Genomic DNA, 20,951 nt, shown 5'->3' on the forward strand with positions numbered 1-20,951 from the left:
ATGTGCTTAGCTGAGCAGATGCCCGACTTCAAGCAGGACTGAGCATTGTCTTCCTGCCTTTCTCACTTCACTCATACCGGCCTGGGCATTCTGCTGTGCTTTTGCTGCTGACATAATGAGTATAGGAATGCTAAAAATACCGCCGCACAAATAGAGCGTGTTGCGCTGCACACAACATATGTTGTAGTATGGCTGCCGATGCTGTCTCCTGAAGCACGAAAAAGAAGGACGTCGTGGCTTGTGATCGTGATCAAATGTTCAGCTGTTTCCTTTTGAACAGGCTTTTGATCAGTGGACGGCAACCTGCGAGACACGCATAAATAAATCATAACCCATTCAAAATTCAGCTCAGGTTAAGCTCCAGTGTTTACAGGTACAGGAGTGCACCCAATTGGATATTTTGCAACACAGTGCAGCTGCATCTACTTCAGCTTGTTTTCAGTCCAGAGGTTACTCTGCTAATGGTGCTGACTGAATGGGCTGAGGCCAAGCCATTGATTTTTAGGGGAATGTTTCCAGGCATCATCAGTGGTGATGTGTCACACCCCCGCCCCGGACCCTCATCTGGACTGCAGCCATAATCCTCTTTGCACAGGCTGTCCTAATGTAGCAGCAACCTTACCATCCCTACCTCCTAGTACTAGGAGCTGGGCAGCAGTGGCTGGCTGTGACTGTGGTCGAAACGGTAGACGCACAACAGCAGGCATGGATGTAAAAATAATGTAGGCATATAACAATAAATCAATTTGTTGGATAATTTAGTTTCTCTTTGGAGATGTAATTCCCAAATTTAGGCTTTTGGCTTAAAAATATTAAATTTGTTTTGCTGGTATCTGTGATTTCATGTTTGCTTACAGTAGAGATGGAATATGGATATTAAAAAATAACAGTCAATGTTTTAATCCCATATAAATCCTCAGGCCTCAGTCACATGGGCCACAGACCAGTTGGCACCCCCCTGGAAACCTCCGGCCACTTGGGGAAAAATGTGTTTTCCTCATATATTTGGTGAGTAGGTGCTGAAGGGTTGCTGGCTGTCACCATGTGAGATCAGTCATAAGGAAGGTGATGTACCGATTGCGTTCTTCGTAAGATTAGCAGACAATTTGCATGAAAGATGCTCATTTGTCTGAAAATACTTGCTAACTAACCACTTAGTGGTTGTGAACCATGAAAAAGCATGACACATAAATGGAAACCATTCACCTTGAAAGTAAAAGCTGGGCCTTAATGCTGAAACCTACGTGTTTCAAAAGGGACAACCTTTATTTTTGAAGGCAAGTGGTCTCTAGTGTGACTAGCTATTAGCAAGTAGTTGGCAGGTTTTTGCAGATAAGTCAGTGTCTTTCATGCAAACTGCAGTAATCTGCTAGCGAAGCAACCAAGACAAATGCAAAGGGGGAATTTGACAAACCCTAGGAGCAAGCAAGTAACGCATATGGGGATTCAGCTGTGGTAATGTGATTATACTGTAGATCGATTAGTCAGCTTTTGTCATTGATCACACTACGTATAACCACTTGAGTCTCACCCGGGCCTTACACCAGGTGCTCTTCATGCTTGAGCATGCAGCAGTGGGTGGAGTTGGAAATCATAAACCACATATTCAAATGCAACCCACAACTCTGAACTTTTCTAGATGTCACAGACAAATATGCTTGTGAGAATGTAAATGTCCAGTAGATCAGATAGTAGGCAGCTTGTAAAAAAAGTCTGTGTGCATGTACTTTTTGATATTAGAGCTCAGTTTTACAATTTATAGTAAGTTGCTTTGCATAACTCTTGGCTATGGGGAATGAACCGTGTTTTGGAAACTACTGCTCTAAACTGTTTTTTTGTTTTTTTTTAATATGTCCCATGTATGATCTGCCAGGCTTTACCAGGCACCAGGAGAATGTGAGGCGAAAGGCAGATACGGGTAAACTGTGGAGAGTCAGGCACAGAAAATAAGACGGAGAATGCGATGGTTGATGGGCTGTCAGTTTTCGGTCCGCATGGAGTTCTTCCTCAGAGTTGAGCTGCCAAGGCTGGCGGAGCACAGTCCCAGTGTGTCCCTATCTGCCCCTTTGTGTTTAAGGAACTCTCTCTGTAGCTCATTAGAATCTTTATACTTTCTCCCCCTGAGGAGTGCCAGGCGCCGAATGGGCGCACAAATGAGGCTACCTTTCTACTTTGTATAATTGTGTTCAACCACAACTGTGGGAGGAGAAAAACAAAGATGAGATTAATCACTGTAGCCTCGTCCCTCCCCGTTCTCTCATCCCTCATCTGCCTTCCATTTCAGGGCTCCTGCCGACTTTTTAACTAGTTTCATTTAATTACCGACAGCTTTGGAGGGCGCACACGACTGCTGTTGACCTAAATCAGAAAAGTGGGACATATTTTTCCCCCATTGCCCCCTCCAACTTTCTTACTCTACTCTATTGATTTTTTTGCCTGCGTGGACCGCATGCACAAGCAAATTGGCTGAGCACAGCCATCAGTTTGACACCCTCACTCTCTGTCTCTCAGCTTGTCTCTGTCTTTACCGCTGCTTCTGAATTAGCTGGCTTCCATGGTCAGACTTCCCTCTACTACCAATTTATTCTGGAGGATGTGTAGGGGAATTGGGATTCTCATCCATTTTTGGGGTCCCTGACAGGTTGAGAGAAATTGGAGAGCGGCCTCTTTTGTTCGCGCCGATGTAGTCGCAGTAATGGACAAGATTAGGGCAAAGTGTGAAGCAGCTCCTCGAGTTAAAGCGAAAAAATTCAAAGCAGGCACAAGGGATTTTCTTGTGTGACAGTTGAGTATTGGTTAATTATTTCGAACAGCGCAAGGTGGCTCGAGACTCTCTCCACAGCCCTCCTCCTGTGCCTCTCAGTCGCCGTAGCTCTCGGCTTGTGTGATTTCCTACGTGGCTTGCTTTGACAAACAACAGCACCGATTCAGTCTCATTACCGCAAGTTGGATTCATTAAAGAAATCACTCCATACTATGGCCGTTTTGTCCCTTTTCTCTGTGTTTTTCTTTCTTTCTTTTTTTCCAAATCTAACCGAGGCCAAAGTTTCCCAACCTCCAGGAATAATCCTCCTTGATCCACCAATGGCATGCAGCACACAGGAAAATAGTCCTGACGACAGCTGAACCTCTTAGCCCCGCAGGAATGTTTGACCACGTGCGGCCACACAGACACACACATAAGCTCACCATACACATAGGCCATACATTCAACGTTGAATCGCAGTGCAGAGCCAAACAGAGCGTCTCTCCATCTTCAATAGCAATTTTGTTTTTTCAGTTCTCAGCTCTGAATGACGGTGAAGACAAATTTGAGGAACTAGTTACTACTTTTAGAGTTTTTTTTTTTTTTTTTCGTGAGGTCTATACTTCCTGAAAGCCCCATGTGAGGCGACTAAAGCAGAGAAAAAGGGAAGGAAACCCATTTCCTATAAAAGGCCATTTGACACACATACAGATTCCCTTCCCAAGAAAGTGTTATAGTAAACATATAAGAACTTTTATTTATCGCTCTGCCCCATATTTCTTTTTGCTGGCGTGTCTATTTGCTTGTGCGCGCGTTTGTGTGTGTGTTATCGATCTAAGTTGTTGCAGATGTCAGTGCAGAATCCAACCCTCATCTTGCAGTTTTCAGCGTGAGCCTCTCTTCGTTGGAAAAAATGACAGTCGGGGCTAATATAGAAATGGAGTCAAGTCATTCATTCCCCGCATTGTGTGGCTCACGGAAAAGCAGAATGCACATCACATGAAAACACTTTATTTTTACTCTGATGCGCGGGCTGGATGACAGATGCCTCGCTCGTCATATTTCTTGGTTCAGTTGCTCCTCACCGCTGTCGCTATCTTGTCATTGTTAGTTCAGCTCCATTGTAGTCTCACCACCTCAAATGGCTGCCTCGGCTCTTTTTCTACCCCGCTGAGCTTTACGGGGTCTTGTGGCAAAGCTTCTAAACTTTCGCTCGTGTTAGGAATTGGCAGTTCCCCGTAGAGCGCACTGTACTTACAAGCGCAACTGTTGAATGCCTCTTTGTGTAGAGGCCTTTGGGGTTGTAAACTGTAACAGCTTTTTGGAGACTGTTACTCTGTCAGAGAAATAGTTCTCAACTTTTGGCAGTAACATACTTCCCATACAGCAGATTAGATGTTGTTTTATTTGATCAGCAGTTATGACTTCCCCATAATCCCTATTGTTCCTCGTGGTTCCCTTTTGAATGAAATATTTGTTGATCATTTTAAATTGCTTGTGCTGTGTTGCTGCGAGTCCATGGATGTGATATATTTTGACATTAATAGGTGTATTAGGGTTTGTGCTCCGGAGCTCCTTCAGTAATGAATATTCAAGGCTTCGGTCACTGGCATCTGGCTGTCGCGATTTTTTTTGGGGCCATATTTATGATTAAAATGATCAGATGGAGGAAATTAGGTCTCACACAACATATCCTGGGCGCTAACTTGGCCTATGGTACAAGTGGAAAGAGAGGGACAGATGTGAGTTCTGGTCACAAATTAGCAGCTGTAGTTGTTTCTATTTTTGTGGGAGTGGGTGTTGAAAGGCTCTAAAAGTGTCTAAATCCAGCTAAATTTTGAATAATTGTGTAAACAGTGTGATTACTGTGTGCTGTGAGTGAGAAGGATGTTAACCAAAGGAAGTAAAAGAACTACACAAATCTCACACCATTTACTGTGGCCTTGAATCTGAGACATTTTCTACTTATGACTGATCATACTCCCTTTCTAATCCACCATTAGCCATTAATAAACCTTCCTCGTCTCGTCCACGTTTTACCAGCATGACCAGTGCACACTTGATAGCCATTAGTAACGTAGGTTGCATATTCCCCTTACTGTGTAGGTAGTTGGCAAAACATCACCATACTTTGCTCTGTTAAATGGCTTGTTCTCTTACAGTCACATGAACTTTTGGATTGATCCTTTTTGTTTGATATATGAACTAATGCCACAGATGATTTGTTTTGGTTGTATAAATATTTGCATAAAAATACATAATTATTGTGTAAAATATGTTAAAAGAAAAGTTTAAGAAGCAGTGAACCCGTTTACTCATGAAAATTTTAAGTCTAGGGGAGGAGCAGCTAGTTCAAAGAGGTTTCTATAAAGAGATCTAAAGAGATTTCTAGTTTCATATTGGATTTTTTTCCCTCCCCTTTTGAAAGGTTTTTGATTTCACAATTTTTAATCCATTCATTCATCCATTTTATCATTCATCCATTCATTCATCTGAGTCCGGGTCATGGGGCCAGCAGTCTAAGCAGAGAAGTCCAAACCTTTCTAACCTTGCCCACCTTAGAAACAGAAGCAATCCCAACCTGGCCTAAAGCATATATAGGATATTTCATTTTCAGCCTTTTTATTTTCTTTCTTACTTTTTGGTAAATAATGTGCAACATCGAAGGCAGAACGAATAAATCCATCCATCATGTTTCCTGACTTCCATCTTTTCGAAAAATCTGACATTGCTGCACTGCTAAATAAAAAAAATAATTTTGTGTCTAGATGTATGCATAAAGGATATGACCAACTATGTTGAAGGCAACAGAAGTTTATTTATAAGCATCACTTCCTCATATTTTTTTTAATCCTGGGATGAGCCTGGATTGGTATGACACATCACGGGGGTGGGTTTCATCTTACTTCACCTGCAGCATCATTTTTGTTGGAAAAACACTCCGATATTAGCACATTTTTATAGCACTGGAATCACTATTTGCATAGGCATAGTTTTGGTGGGTAACATAATTCACATTACAATTTTAGTGATCGTAGTTCACGTCTTCAAAATTAAAATTCAAAGTAAGAGTCTAAAACTCAATATTTTTAATGGCATAAGGCAGAGACATGCTGTCTGTCCAGTGTCACACTAGTCTGAACACTGATTGTTCATGCTCATACCTGCTTTCTACCACCCCTATCATTAAACTACCCATCCTTCACGCATCCCCTGCGTTTCCTTCATTTCCCTGGTCTCCATTTGATTTGGCTGCACGTCCTGCTTCACAGGATTTCCTTAAAGTTGTTAGCTTAGCTCCTCTTTTGCCCGTATTAAGGGAAGCTGACATATTCAGAGCTCTTATTGAGAAGCAGTGACTGGATAGCTGGCTGGCTGGCTTAGCTGATAATAAGGCATGCTCCAGTGGCTTGTATTTGTGTAGCACCTGCCATCTGTGTGTCCTTGAGTGGATCCTCCAAGCGCGCGTGTGTGTGTGTGTTTCAGAGTTATACCACGCTGCCACTTCCTGTGAAGTGTCTTCAAATGCCCTGGCTGTGTTCTGAGGCTATGACCGTCTGTCACTGCATGGGTGTGTTTGAGCCAGCACGCCGTATGCACGCATGCACGCATTTTGCCCGTGTGACTGTGCAGTCAGCACTTCTTCTCATGTCTTGACTGCACGCAGTGAATCTGAGCACACGTCTTTCAAAACCTGCACCCTGTGGCCCCATCACTTGAACGCATGAAGCCGACACTGTGGTCTTTTCATCCACTCCCGTGCTTTTCACACACTCCCCACTGACTCAGATCTCTCACTGATGCTTCAGTCCTCTCTCCCCCCTCTCTTATACAGTTTCTCTGTCTCTACTTGTCACTGAGCTCTTTGTTTTATGTCTCGTGAGGAGAGCTGAATGAGGACTGCTGGGCCAGGATGTGAAGTGAACGTATAGAGTAATGGCTACACAGAATTGAAATGCTAGTCTGTCTCTAAATTTTTGTTCTGTGTTTTTCTTTTTGTTTTATTTGTGTGTGTGCATTTTTAAAATCATGTTTGCAGTGAACTAGACTAAATAAAAATCTTGGCGGTTGGGTAGACATGGAAACAAGTACCATAATTGCTTGAATTGTCTCCAACTCTATGATTAGCTGCAGCCCTATCATCAACATTCTCATCTTTCCCTCCGTCTAACATCGTTTGTCTGTCTCTTTTTCTTTGCATGCCAGTTAGTGCATCTTCTAGAAGGCTTAGCATTCAGTGGTAGCAGCATGGGGTAATTTCTCCATGACTGACTGATATTCTGCTTCCAAAGGATGTGCATGGTCAGCCTGAACACTAATGGGAAACTTACGAACGGTAATGAGATAAAAAAATGGCTTCAAAAGTTAAAGCCAATATTAACCCAACTGACATTTGTCTTCAGGGTCCTCCTTCCTTTGATTCTAGTCTTCTCAATCTTTGATTTCTCTGCATGTGTGTGTGTGTGTGTGTGTGTGCGTGTTTGTGTGTGTGTGAGCTGAGCTTTGTTAATCAGATGAAGGAGAACCCTTCCTGTCCATAGTAATTTCTTGATTCTGTTGACCTTAAGCGTACTTTAACACCTGGCGCCATCTGTACAGATCCATATTTTAGGTGCATTTCAGATGCCACACATATACAAGGGTATATGTCTGTGAAAAGGTCAGGCTGTGGTTTTTCACAGAAATGAAACAGTGAAATCTGTTTTTAGTTCCTGGCTGCCCTTGTTGTTATAGCTCTAGTGAACTTGAGAACATTACTTGCTCATATTCTTCCCACATTTTTAGTACATTTATCAGTGATTACAGTATTGATTACAGCCTCTCTTATATATACAGTCGTAGCTACCAAGGACATAGACTTTCTGGTAATTTCAAAAGGTATATTTAGTCACTTTGCTACTAGCACAGAACATACTGTCTGTCAAACAGTTTGACAGACACTCACCATGCAACACCATCTGGAAAACACCTGATTAGCAACAGCTTCATTTTATAACATGATCACAAATCACAAATAGCGTAAAAACATACCTGGATAGGAAAACACAATGGAACACTATCAGCCATCTGGCACACATTAGTGAAGTAGTATGGGATAATCTTGACAGAGAACAGAACTAAACTCAGCCGTCAAGAAGCCTGAAGAACTACTTCTGAAGACTGCTCTGTTTTCCCCTTATATACTGTATATCTCTGTATGTTTGTATGTTTAAATATTGCTCCATGTATTTCCTATTTTCCTATCAAAATATAAAGAAAAGCTGTGGCTCAAGACTTTTGCACAATACTGTACATGTGTTAGATTTGAGTTATTTTGGTGTCTAGAATGGGTGTGGCAGGAAAAATGTTACTGTCTTGGAGTGGTTCACAAAGTGCTTTATTTATCTTCATTTTGAATATTAGAGCTGTGACTCCAAGAGTGCAGTGGGTTTTTGGGTCAGTGATTCTTTGAAAAGGTCATCAGGTCATTTGACGGGAATCTGCCACTATTTAGTGCCGGGACGTAGGGATAGAGCCATACTACCGAGAGGAATAGCAATAACAATAACTTTAATTTTAGCTCAGAGGTGGTGTTTGTGTGCGTTGTGGCAGCTGGAAGTTCATTCGTTGTCTGAGAGCTTTTGTGTCATGGCTTTCAACCTACAATTTTGTCTTGCTGGTGGCGATGTTGTGGCGGCATGCTTCCTTAACAACAAATCGCTGTTCAAAACAAGACGCATCTGCGTGCAATAAAAAGTTGTTCCCGGGCTACTGTCGTGAAACAAACCAGCAGGTTTAACTAAGAAGAAAACCTCCATATGGTTGCTCATGGCTCACTGAATATTCAAAGACTCCGGGTTATCCCCTCTCACCAAGCTAACAACATGCCTTTGCGGATGTATGCTCATATTGTTGTGCTTGTCACCAGTCCTATATGTGCAATCTCATGCATGTGTACATGCTGAGATGTTACACGTATTAAGAACAACATGCTTTTCATCAGGGCAGGGTGGGGAAATATTTCCTAATGAGGTGACAAGCACCAGCTGTCCACTATGAAAAGGCAGTATCAAATGGTATGATACCAGCACTTTAACACTTTGATGCATGCTGAGTCTACAAATGGGAGGTATTATTCAAACCGTGCCTCACAAGTTTGTAGAAGATGTGTGATATGTACAAAAAACTGTGCACACCTGGAGACCTGACAGGTTTCCAGGTGTGCATGACTGCAGTGGAGTATAGTCAAAGCCTTAATCACTAACTTCACGAAAAAATTGATGTACATCAGTGTGCAGGGCAAATTTTTTTTTTTTTTTTGGTCAAATTAGCAACAAGGTGCTGGATGATTAATTATCTACAGTTACATTTGTTCATAAGTTCTAGTTGTGGAAGATAATAACCTTGTTATAAGTCACAACTTTATGCACACCAATAATTGTATATAGGCTTTAATATACCTTGTATAATTTGTATCTCTACAGTTGCCTGTTGTTTATTTTCATATTCATATTTCCATATTGTTCTGTTTAATTTTACTTTATTACATTTCTTTGGTTTGTTTTTGTTTCAGTTGCACACTGTCTGTTGGGGGAACTGCGATTCTCTCTTTCCTTTACATATTGCGGAATTGACTATAAAGTTGACTTTGACTTTACAGTCTGACGATCTCCTTGCTTTCCATGTTCTTAAGCCCGTGGCTAAGTCTGCATGTTGATGTGTCCTTGAGCAAGACACTGAATCCTAAGCTGCTCTCAATACATCTGTCAGCATTTGATAAACAAAGTGTTGCATATAAAGAATCTGTGGATGAATATCTGAGTGCCAGTGGATGAATGTGGTTTGTAGAGTAAAACCCTTTAAGACTGGGAAGGTGCTAGAAATGCCCGTCTTACCTGACGGTGTATTTTAAATGACCACAAAAGCGACAGTTGCCTTTAAATTGATTTGCACAATCGGTTTATCAAGCTTGGAGAGAACATAGAGGCGTCTTATTAAGAAACCGAGATATGAGGGAACGGGTTACCAGACCATCACAGGAGTAACATATAAAGAACCTCACTCTTCTACTCTACAGTCAGTTTAGAGTCACTACCTGTATGGGTCCTTGCCATCTCCTTATTACGGCTAATATTATATATAACGTTGGAATCCATTCTTTGTTAGTGTGTTTCATTCATTTTGACAGGTTCTTTGTGCTAATTTGGTTTCCACACTCAAATGCAGAAATGTGCATAGTAGTGAGATATAATCTGAAAACATTCTTAAAAGTTCTCAAGTGCTTTTTTTTTCTTTTTCTGCCTCGCTGTGATTGATTTAACCTTGCTTTTGTCCCCCCTTCTTTCCTCCCCGGGCTCCATGGTCAGCGTGTAAGTGTTTGAGAACCGACAGGGAGGATCTCCTTTCCCCTCAAGCTGACACACGGGCAAACAATGCTAAGTGAGATCCACTATAAAGTCTGACTGGCTGCTTATCTCCTCAGCCTCCCTCTTCGATTCACTCACCCTCCCTCTTTTAGTTTCTCCTTCTCATCCAGTCTCTTCATTGTTTTGTTTCTCTTTAAGCCGTTCTGTTCGTCAGCCTCGCCGTCCTTCACCTTTTCTCCCTTTCTGTCTGCTTTTGCAGAAACTGCATCTTTATTTTTTATTTTTTTGCTTCCCAGTCAGCACAAATCCCACCAGTGTCTGCACATCATCGGGCTTGAGGGCTGTGGCTTCAGGCAACTCTCTCATTTTAAATCTCTTGACAGAGAGATAACACATACACGCACACAAAAAAAAATCTAAACTAAGCCAAGCTGGTGGTTGTAGCAGCTCCACTTCTCACATCAATTTGATTTCAAATCACCTTGAGGCAGCACTTTCCTTTTTTTTTTTATAAAAGCCACACCTTCATTTTTGGTTTTTTTGTTGATGTTTTTTGGGGGCGGACAACTCACTCACGCGGCAGGATAACACCACAGATGCTGTTTTGGGTGGATTTTGTTTCATCACGTTTTCATCATCGTTTCATCATCCTCAGTGTGGACCTGACTGCTCTCTGGGTTGCCATGGCCCGGAGCAAACGAAAGCAGGCTGTGGGTGTGTTTTTTATTTTAATTTTAATTTTATTTTCTGAGCGTGGGCTGAGGGTATTTTTGCTGATGTCACGTCATCAAGATGTGATGTCAGATGCTAAACCCATAACCTGCCAAATATGTTACATTTGTACATGTGTGAAGATGTGCGTCTGTTAAGGTCAAAAACTGCCACGTGCTGTGCGGGGTCTGCCAACTCTTATGCTCACTTATGCTTCCTGTGTGTGTGTGTGTGTGTGTGTGTGTGTGTGTGTGGGTGTGTGTACGTGTGTTTAAACATGCGTTTGCCACTGCATCAGGAGTGCATAATTTGCTGTAATTTGATTCAAGAGAGCCTGAAATGCAGATAGAGGTCAGCCACGCCTCCTCTTCCTTGAAAGAGAGCAATGAAGGTGGGGAGAGGCAGAAAGGAAGTGGAGAGGTTGCAGTTGAGTCAAAAAGGGAGAGGGTGGTTGACGCAGTAGGTTTCATTTGGCACTCCCACTTTTAACGGTCACACCTGAAGAAAGAAAGCGGATGCTTCTCTCTTCCTTTTTCCTACCCTGTCTGCTTGCTGAGTGCTTGCTCACGGGTAATTGTTGGGGTTCTCCCTGCATTACCTTACAATGTGAAGTGCCCCCGTCCAGACTCACTTTTAGTAATGTTGTTGTGAATTGGGGCTATATAAATAAAGCTGAATTGAATTTTGTTAGTGGTAGCTGCAGCAGAGACTTCACTCATCTATCTCTGTTCCTCGCACAATCCCTCCTCTCTGTCGTTCCCCCGCAGTGTCTTTGTCTTGCTTCATCGTTTTCATCTCTTACTTCTCCCATCAGCCTTTCCACACAAACTTAATTTCCCTGTGATCCCCGAACACATTTTAGCTCTTCTTTCCCCTTTTTCCATCCTTCTCTCTGCGGGGCGAATCGACGTGTAGGCAGTGGTGTCGGCAGGCTTCACCTGCTGCTGAAAATTCTCCTCTAAAGCTGTGGCTTCATGCATATTTACACGCGGGCTGTTTGGAGAGAGAGAGTAGATGCTTTTATTTGCATGTGTGGTTTCATGTGGGTTAAATGATAATTTAGCAATTCTATATTTGTAGAGGGTGGGGTTTTTTTTAATTTCAATTTAGAGACAAAGACAGCTTGAAGACAAATGAAAAGAGAGGTTATGACAGTTTACTGCCTGTTGTAAAGAATCACATTTTACAACTTTGTCGTTAAGCTTCGAGCCCGCTGTCCTCGCCTGAGCTGCGTTGCCAGTTTTCCTTTGGGATAACTAATATTCTACTCCCCAGTGTGGTTAAAATAGTAAGGCTGAATTGTGGACTTGTTATCTTAAGTGGCACCAACTGTACAGATCCGTGACCTAAGTTGCAATTAAGCGGATGTGGATATGATATAGCAGTGAACATTTTGTCCTCCTAGAAAAGCTAGAAAAGTGGGCAAGCTTACGTTTGACAAGGACTAAATTGTGATGTTAGACGACTGGGCCAGAGAATCTCCAAAGCTGCAGCTTTTGTGGGGTGTTCCTGGTCTGAAGTGGTCAGGATCTATCAAAAGTGGTCCAAGAAAGGAACAGTGGGCAGCCAAGGCTGATAGACATGGAGGAGCGAAAGCTGGCTTGTGTGTTCTGATTTAACAGATGAGCCTCTGTAGCTCAAAGGGCTGAAAAATGTAATGCTGGTTCTGATAGAAAGGTGTCAGAAAACACAGGGCATCACAGTTTGTCTGTATTTGGGGCTGCATAGCCGCAGACCAGTCACAGTGCCCATGCTGAGCATTAGAACTGGACCATGGAAGAAGGGGATCATGGATGATCGGGTGTGTTGTGTTGCCAATCTGGGGAACACATGGCACCAGGAAGGAATATGGGGAGAAAGGTGAGCCAGTGGAGGCAGTGGGATGCTTTGGGCAATGCTCTGCTGGGAAACCATGGGTCCTGCCATCTATGTGCATGATACTTTAACACGTACCACATACCTAAGCATTGCAATAGACCACGGGTGGGGAACTCCAGGTCTCAAGGACTGGTGTCCTGCAGGTTTTAGATATCACCCTGGTTCAACACACTTGAATCAAATGATTAGTTCATTACCAGGCCTCTGGAGGACGTGAAGACATGTTTAAATCAGCTGTGTTGGCTCAAGGACACATCTAAAACCTGCAGGACACCAGTCCTTGAGGCCTGGAGTTCCCCCACCCCGCTGTAAACCCTGTACACCCTTTAATGGAATCTGTATCCCCTGATGGCTGTGGCCCCTATTAGCAGGATGCCACACAGTAAAAATCGTATAGGATGGTTTCGGGATCACAGCGAGTTTGAGGTGTTGACTTGACCGCCAAATTCCCCAGACCTCAGTTTAGTCGAGAATCTGTGGGATGTGCTGGACAAACATGTCCAGTCTATGAAGGCTCCAACTTGCAACTTACAGGATTTGATGGATCTGTTGCTAATATCTCGGTGCAGATGCCACAGCACACCTTCACTGGTCTAATGATGTTCATGATGGGTCAGGGCTGTTTTAGCAGCAAAAAGGAGACCAACACAATATTAGGCAGGATGTGATATTCACTGGTATTCAGAAAAATCTAGCATTTCTATGTATTTTTGGATGTTTCAATAAATTGCTGTTTCTATTTCACATCTTCCAAGAAAAATTGCATTTTTTTGCACAGTACTGTATACAGAGAAGTGATATTTAGGCATCAGAGTGACTAGAAACAAGACTAATTATGTCATCATCCAATGGTAAATGGTAGAAAAGTGAGGGGAAATCACACATTTGTGCAGCTGAGATAAAGCTTTCCTAAATTATTTTAATGATCATCTCATTTCCACTTTGGCATCAGTGGGCTATCTAATGCATGCTCTTAGCCAGCTTTGAAGCCTCACACACAGATGCAGAGACACAGACACACACACAGAGTCAGATTAATGCCTGGGAATGAGGTGAGGTTTTAGCGCACTGACCCATTTCATTTTAATCTGAGTCATTTGTGATTTCTCCTGCTCAGGACAGATTGAATGTCACTTTGGTTGCTCCCTGCTTTCATGTCTGGGGCAAAAACTGGCATTACCTAAGGTGATGATCACACTGATGGGGGGGGGGGGGACACAAAAAAAGTGTTTTCAGCTTTTTCCTTGTTAAATATGCCTGTTTAATATGTGTAAATTGCCAAACGATGTTGTGCGTGTCTCTGTGATGGTGTGTTTACACGAGGCTGTTCTTTGCTAATCATGCTTGAAGCAATACAGAAGCAAAGCAGCAGGAGCTCTTACAAGTTTACAGACACCTTCTATTTTTAAGAAATGGCTGTATCTCTTTTCTGCTCAGCTTTATTTTTGAGTTCTTTCCTGCATGCATCAGATACTGTAAGCGCAACATTGTGCATTTATTCCACGTCATCGAGCTCCGAGCTGCACTGGCTTTTAAAGAAACCCCAACAAAAAACATAAAAAGTAATAGCATTCCTCAAACGAGTGCACTTTGAAAGCTCTGGCTCCAGCAGCGTAATCTGAGCAAAGGGTTATTGTTGCTAGTGAGTAGTATTGTGACAGCGGTTAGGTCGCTATCTCCAAATGCACAATGGCAGCGAAAGGAAACTGGTGTCCGGCAATGAGGTGAGGCTGAATGAAAGCCGTTCCTCCTGGGTGATTCTGCTGCCCTGGTTTTTGTCTGTGCTGCCTATCAGACCTCTACGTCTGCGTGCATTCGTGCGTGTGTGTGTGTTGTCCGTGGGTGCACAGCTGCCAAGTTGAATCCCATTCAATGTCTTCTCAATGCTGATACTTTCTGTTGTTGATTCCCCCTCCTTTAAAATGCACAGTGCCACTTCTCAGAATTTGAAGACATCTTTTTTTTTTTTTTTGCAGACTGTGCACATCCACAGCCTTTTCTCCCTGTCTCCCACTAAACCTGTCTGGCACCACTTTTACTGTCACACCGGTGCGAGTTGTGACTGCAACTACACTTCGTATAATCCTGTCGCCGTGTGTTGGAGTCTCCTTGAGCGTCGCTAACCATGGTTTCTCTTACGCTGCTTTTAATCCTTGATGTGTTGGACAAGCACAGCAAGAAGGGGATGCATTTGTAGCTTTTGAAAAATGTTGTTTTTTTTTTTTTTAATTGACCACATAGAAAGATAAATGCATGAGGTCTATGAGTTGGAACGCAGTGTGCAAGGATTTGGCTAAGGCGAAACATAGCTGAGCTGGTTCTGGTTTGAATTGGAATGTTTTAGTCACATTGCTGGAAATAAAGATTACTTTTGGTTTGGCAAACGCACTTCTGGATGTCTTAAATTGTTGGAGTGGACATGCAAAATGGCGAGCTTGCATCATGAGGAACTACAGGCGTTTATTGATGCAGCTGGCTTTCAGTTCTGTACTTTTCTAAACGTATTTGACGTGTAAGAAACAGGATGAAAACAAGCAGCGCTTCCCCATTTGTGATATGGTTATTCTCCCCTTCTTCAGCATCAACCCATTAACCTAATTAACAAAACAAAAAAAAGAATCATAGTATTTCCTCACAAATATGCCGTTGCATGTGTGTCTGTGCGGGATTCACAACACTCACATATATTCCCACACGAAAAATTAAATATTCATGACATTACATTTGGCAGTGGTGGAGACCGATTGACTGCCACCAGTTTGTGTGTTGTCAAATTAGCATATTAATGATATAAATGCTGTATAATTAACATGTGGGAGTGGATTATGCATGTGAATCGTTGTCGGATCAGTCAGAGAGAAGAAAGGGTCAGGCTAATTAGGTTAAAAAGCACATCAACGGGTGCTTTGAGTGAAATTTGCCATGAGATTTAGTGTAAACAGCTCGTAAAAGCTGTGGGCTCCGAGACAGGAAATAACTGTTTTTCTACTTTAATGGTAAAATCTCTGTAATGGAGCATCACACTTTATTGCAGACAGAATACATTTAAATTAAAGTGTTGCTTTTTAAAAAAAATAAACAAACTTGTAACTTGTGTAACTTGAGTGCTGGAGTTTCTGCTTGAGGCCCGTGGTGGTATTTGTTCTTCTAAGGAGCTTAAACAGAGTGACAGGAGAACCAAATGTAATGTGCTTTGACAGGCCTCGACTCCAAGTGGCAGCCTGAAACACGTGTAAGCTTAATCCAAGACAGTAGGCTTTCCAGGGATCTCAACTTACTCAGCAGAATGCACTTTCAAACTAGAAATGGAAACGGATATGAAAGGGCAAGGTGACGGTCCACAAAGGTGTGACAAGAACAGCTGCAAAGTGCACTGACGCTGAATCCAGCTGGTCCCTGCAGGATTAAGCATCATATTCCAGAAGTTCCTTCATTTAGGTTTTTGATGATGTTGGAGAGCGTTGTCTTCCTGGTCCGAAAGCTCACTTCATTTTCTTACTCTTCAAATCTATTAGTGAGTCTTGTTGCCCTATGGACAGGATCACTGTCACCCTAGGATAACTTGTATTAGCGTACAATAAAAAAAAACATTACTTGGGGAGTTAAAAAGGCTCAAAGGTATTTCAATAAATCAAAGATGAGGTTTTGACTTTGGTCGGGTGGAGGTGAGTTACACCTTTTTTTGACTAGGGCTAACCGAGAGACAAACAGCAGCTATTCATGCTCACATTCACACATTTAGAATCACCATACACATGGTTTTGGACTGTGGGAGGAAGCCAGAGTAGCCTGAGAGGACCCACGCAGCTAGAGGGAGAGCATGCAGAAGGCCACCAGTTATATAAGGTGATGGTGCTGAGCATCATGCTGCCCCTGTTTAAACTCTGCTTTTATAAAGCACTTTCTAAGTTTTGACTTTAGCAAACTTGGACTTTGACCTTATTCCAAGGTTATATCCAAATGACCTGGAAACCACCAGTCACAAAGGAAAATATTCTAACTGGTCAGAGTATTCTCTGAGTGGTTCCTCGAGGCTTATTGTCTCTGGGTGAAACTGATTACAAAGGTTTACACGGTGCTGCACCAAATATTTCCTTGTGATTGGTGCTTCGATCCTTGGCTGCTCCAGTCTGCTCCAGTCTGCATAGGAAAGTATCCTTGGGCAAAATGCTGAAAGTTGATCTCCATCGAGGTCGCCAACTGTTCTCTATGCCTGTGTGACTGGGGACGTAGGGGCGCGATATAGTTGACAGCTGCTGGCGACAGTTTTTCATGTTAGCACACCTGTCAATCAAAGTGGCCACAGGGGTCTAGTGGAGTCTACACCTCAACAGATCAGGGCTGTTTTAGCACCAAAAGGAAGGCTAACACAGTATTAGGCAGGTGGGCATACTGTTATGCCTGAGCCATGCTAGCTCTGTTAGGACCAAATAACACACTGGCTGCTCTTACTTTGGTTTCTATATCTGCTCTCTTTCCCCTTGTGTGTCTCCATCAGTACGGCTACCTGTCTGTCAGCCAGTCTTTTTCTGTCTCTGGTGTAAGCTGGCAATAAACTTGTTTTTTCATGGGTAAATGGCTCTTCCAGGCTGCCATCCTATTGTAATGTCTGGTTTAAGAAAGACAGTCTTTGCAAAAATAGCAGTGTCCCCACCATGACCCGGTGGACCAGTGTCACAGAGAATCAAACAGAGTATGTGTGCGTGTGTCAGAAAGTTTAAGACTTTGCCTTTTTGTGGCTGAAAAGCTAGTCATTGCAGGCCATCTGGAAACTGGATCTAACAGGTTCAGTTGACAGAAAGTGTGTGTGTGTGTGTGTGTGTGTGTGTGTGTGTGTGTGTGTGTGTTTGTTGATGCCAAATCTGAGCATCTGCAGGTCTGTTTTTTGTTCAGTTTATGCAATAGGATATTTGTGGACCAGTGGCATCCGCTTGGACGCGTGTGTGGCGTGTGCGTACATTGGACAGTTTATAGAGTTTTCCACTTGCTTTGAATGTTTTTGTGCTTTGTGGCAGCAGTGTGGTGGAACAGCCATTAATGGCATCTTTCCCCCATTTGTACTTACTGTTCTCTTCCTCTGGCGTAACGGAACATGTCCCACAATCCCAGCACATGGGATAAAAACAACAACAAAATCAATTCCCTCCAGAGTGAACACCTTCCCTGTCTCATCTCATCATTTGGCAGTTAGCCAGCCTGGACGGCTGACAGACAGGTAGTCGGACTGATGGCAGGCAGTTAGAGATGAACGGACAGACAAGCAGCTGGCTTGTGGATCGGCAGGTGGGAAGCTTTCATTTCACAGCAGAAAAAAAAAAGAAAAAATGGTGACTTGAAACTGAATAATTTAGCTTAATGCAGCTGGGAAAGTTACTTGGATAATTCATGTATTGGGCACACTTTGTGAGTGTAAGTGTGTTTGCTGTGATTCGTCTGTGTGTGCTTGTGTGTGTGCGCGCCTGAGTGATTGGGCTTTGAATGAATTACAAAAAGTAGAAACTATCAGGCATCTCCTCACGTGTGTGTGTGTGTGCGTGCGTGCGTGCGTGCGTGCGTGTGTGTTCGTGTGCTTTGAACGAATAACAAAGTCAGATGTGCACTTGTGACAAATCCCATGTAAAGAGCCTTTCTGAGGCTTGGGGAATAACAAAGAGTTGGCGATGCTTCAACATAAAATACGAAGGACACGCAGAAGCACACACGTGAACAGAGTTACAGACGGCCCAGAATTTTAATTTCGACTGCAGACTTGGTCTCAGTGTCAACGTGAGAGAGTGGGTGGATGAGTAATTCTGCTGAATCCTCTCTTCAGCAGTGGGCTATTCTCCTAGAGAAAGAGGAGGAAAAAAACACTCCACCCCTAAAAAGGAAAAAAAAAATATAACACCTCTGGCAGTCAGCCTCTGATTTGTAGCTTAGTTATTAGTAAAGTTCATGATGCTTTTTTTCTGATCATGAAAATATCCTTACAGCTGCAAGGAATAAGGAGGCTTTAATAGATTTTTGTCTCCCACTGCAAGAGGGCTATTAGTGCATCTTTTCAAAAAGAAAAATCAGAATATCATAAACAGTTACACCACAGTCGGTTTGCTTTGCATGCTTATTAATGTACTACTTGGGGGGGAAAAGTAAAATGAAATTATTGGGCCATAACCAGCGGGAAGCCAGCTTGAATTTTACTGAACGGCAATTGAATTTATCCTTAGCTGCAGCATCCCTGTGTGGTCTGCAGTCCATGAACTGTGACCACTGCGTCTTTGTACTCCTGTACAAGTGCTTGCTTCTTTAAATTGTCTTGGATTAAATATAATCCCTCTGCAACTAAGGGAATTCTCTCTGCGCTGTTTGGATGCTGCGTTCAGGTATACCGAATAAGCCCTGCAGCCAGAAGAAATGAAATTCTCGTCCTCGCTTGAGCTCAAGGCGGAAGCCTTTCTACATGGCAAGGACTCTTGTTATGTTTCCATTGGATATCCCAGTTTTACATGTGCGTGACCTTGTATGAATGGGTGTCTCTGTGAGCCTATGTCTACATGCATACGTTGCTGTTTGAATAGGCCGCTTGTGTAAATTTGCTGGCTGTGACTTTGCAGCATTAAGCTTGCACCCTGGTGGATCTGGCAACATTTGCAAGTCTGTGTTTGCATGAATATCAGTGTGAAGCGGCTGACATATTTTTGGGTACATGCAAGTTTAAGAGTGCGGGTTAATTCATTGTGCGTGTGTGTGTGTGTGTGTTTGGTTTCAGTGAGCGAGTCAGCAGGACTCTGCAATCATCTCTTAAAAATAGCACAGTATTGTCAGCTGAGACATTTTGCTGAAACACTCACAGTTACAAAGCAGCGCTTAGTTCTAATAGACCTTCAGCATCACTCTGTCCGTACCTACTTGACCTGCTATCCTTTTAGATGGCAGGCTTTCTCATGACATTTTCTCAAAACCTGTATTAAGACATCTCTCCAGTGTTTGATGTTGAAATGTCATTTTCCACACGCTACCAATTTAAGGGTAATTCCTGATTCCTACATGCAGGCACACGGGCATAGACAGATTGTGCCTTTCATGTGTAAAATTTGTCATATGGCTCTTAAATTGACTTTACTTCAACTATGATTGACTAGGGATGTCATGATACCAGAAGTTAAGTTATTGGTACCAAAAACAGCAGAATTATGCAATTGTTGATGTGTAGTTTGATACCACCGTTTACCAAAAGAAAAGGGAGGGGAAAAGCCTGAAACTTACTGCTGTTCAGTTAACAAGAGAGGGTGAAGCTATTCTGCAGCTGCACTAGTTACCACCTTCCATCTGTAGTTTTCACTGTGCTTGTGGGGATCTTTCTTTTTCAGCATGTAAGCGTAGACTAGAATAATTATAGTCAGGTCCAGAAGAATTGTAGCTTTGGCACAGACGAGGCCAAGTACTGTGGCATTTTTAGAATTTTGGTCTCGAATGGTATTGTAAGCATCAGTTCTGGTGACATGTCTGTCATAGACTGTATCTAAAAGATTGACAGAGCCATGGGGGTTTAAACCCTCAAGTTTGGCATTTTGGCAGATAATGTGTTAAATTTTTATCAAGACCATATTTAGAAAAGGCAGAGATCAGCTAATGCTCCTGCCTGCTATGTCATTAGGTTAGCAAGGTGCTGTCATCATTTACTGTCAGTTGTGATGCTAATTTGGGCTAGGAGAACACGCAAAAAATGGAATATAGTTGCTAGAGAAACATACCAAAGAAGGTGAAAAGTGCCATCTGTCACCCTGAATGTAGGTTATTTTAGCACCTGTGCTGTATGTGTGCTGGCTAGCAGTCAGTGCCGATTGAAAAGGAAGGCAAGAGCTTGGATTAATCACGACTGTTTAGGATTAAATAATAAGACGTAATCTGTAGATTGTTCTGCCTGTTCTTACGAAGCATTTCCTTGTTAACTCTCTGAGGTCGACGGACGCGCCGGCGCGTCAAAATCACATGACCAATTTAAAATGACACAGCAACAAGATGCAGTGACCCAGAGTCTTAATTTCAACTTGGGTCAAAAGTGCGGACTTCAAGCTATATAGCAGTTTTTAAATTGTGTGGATAGGCCATGTAAAACCAGAGTTATGGAAAAAAATACACGCAACATTTACAACGGGAAGAAATGGTAAAAACTGCGTTTTCTACGGACGGTGCTAGCAAACATATCTGATTGTTCTGTAAATAGTTTTAAATAGTTATATAAAAAACACCTGAGGCCTTGGCTGCATTTCTAGGTAGATAGTACCATA

General features: G+C 42.6%; 1 protein-coding gene across 1 annotated transcript in view; it reads left to right on the forward strand.

Annotated features, from left to right (window-relative positions):
- Positions 1-20,951, forward strand: part of dock4b (dedicator of cytokinesis 4b) — a 142,140-nt gene that overhangs the window by 12,624 nt on the left and 108,565 nt on the right. The window lies entirely within an intron of this gene.

This window comes from Diplotaxodon limnothrissa, linkage group LG17, assembly GCF_057381915.1.
Source record: "Diplotaxodon limnothrissa isolate DT_005_m linkage group LG17, D_limnothrissa_male_GT1.1, whole genome shotgun sequence".
Lineage (NCBI taxonomy): Eukaryota > Metazoa > Chordata > Actinopteri > Cichliformes > Cichlidae > Diplotaxodon > Diplotaxodon limnothrissa.